This window comes from Limulus polyphemus, unplaced genomic scaffold, assembly GCF_000517525.1.
Source record: "Limulus polyphemus unplaced genomic scaffold, Limulus_polyphemus-2.1.2 Scaffold2830, whole genome shotgun sequence".
NCBI lineage: Eukaryota > Metazoa > Arthropoda > Merostomata > Xiphosura > Limulidae > Limulus > Limulus polyphemus.
In genome coordinates this window covers 16470-17598 of record NW_013668440.1, presented here as the reverse complement: position 1 = coordinate 17598, position 1129 = coordinate 16470, and the positions used below count along the sequence as shown (strand labels likewise).

Below are 1129 nucleotides of genomic sequence, written 5' to 3'. Positions count from 1 at the left end.
TTGTAATGCTTTGTTGCTTAGAATCAATCTTTTAGTGAAGCATATTGTTACGACAGCGAAGGTCACGTGACGCTTGTATCACGCCACTTCCTTCTCGAACCTTCACGAAATGTCGGGAGACTACTAGATTGGGGTAGTCTTGTATATATAAGACCAGCCAAGGAACAAGAGAAGGTAATGAGTAATTGAACTGTGAACAGAGAGAGAATATTGTTGGGCACGTGAGACGTTCGTTGTGAATTATAGCGTTTGTTATAGGCGACTGTTGAAATTAAGTGTATCGCAAAGTTGTATTCAGGAAGAATAAACCAGTTTTATTTAAGAAAGGACTCATATCGGTAAAGTTTCTTTGGTAAGAATTTTTACGGAAAAATAACTAACGAACGGAGGCATAACAAATTGGTGTCAGAGAGTGGGACAAAAAAAAATGGAAACGAGAGGCAGCAAATCAAACTACAGCTTAGCAGATTTGATGGCAGCAATACAAGAACAGCAAAAGAAACAAGAAGATAGACCACAGCAGTGGTTGGAAGAGAAAGAAAATAAACAAGAAGAGAAATTACAGCAGTTGTTGGAGGAGAAAGAAAATAAACAAGAAGAGAAATTGCAGCAGTTGTTGGAGGAAAAAGAAAAGAAACAAGAAAAGAGACTACAGCAGTGGCAACTGGAACAAGAAAGAAAACAACAAGTACTAACGGAAAACATTAGTAAATTTAAAAGCGAATTAGATACGTTAAAGGACGATTTATTGTCTTTTGCACAAGGAGGATACATTAACCATCGACTTAACCAGCCCCAGACAGTGGCAAGCCCTTTCCAGACCCTGCAGCTAAACCCTAATGCAGACATCTTCAGCCCTGTTGGAAGTCACATCCCAGATATGAAAGCCAGTACTAGGAGTGATCCAGTACGAAGGAAGCCACATGAATACGATGGGAAGGCACCGTGGGAAGCATATAGAGCACAATATGAGTTACTGGCAGAAATGAATGGTTGGACAGAGGAGGAGAAAGCAGTATATCTGGCAACGAGCTTGAAGGGATAACCACTGGAAATACTTGGACAGTTGTCAGGAGATGACAGACACAACTATAGATCTCTGGTGTCGGCTCTAGAACTCAGGTACAGA

At 40.6% G+C, this 1129-nt stretch overlaps 1 protein-coding gene across 1 annotated transcript in view; it reads left to right on the top strand.

Moving 5' to 3' along the window:
- The window catches only part of LOC106468008 (proton-coupled folate transporter-like), a 21656-nt gene that overhangs the window by 10845 nt on the left and 9682 nt on the right, over nt 1-1129 (top strand). The gene's annotated exons all lie outside the window — the stretch shown is intronic.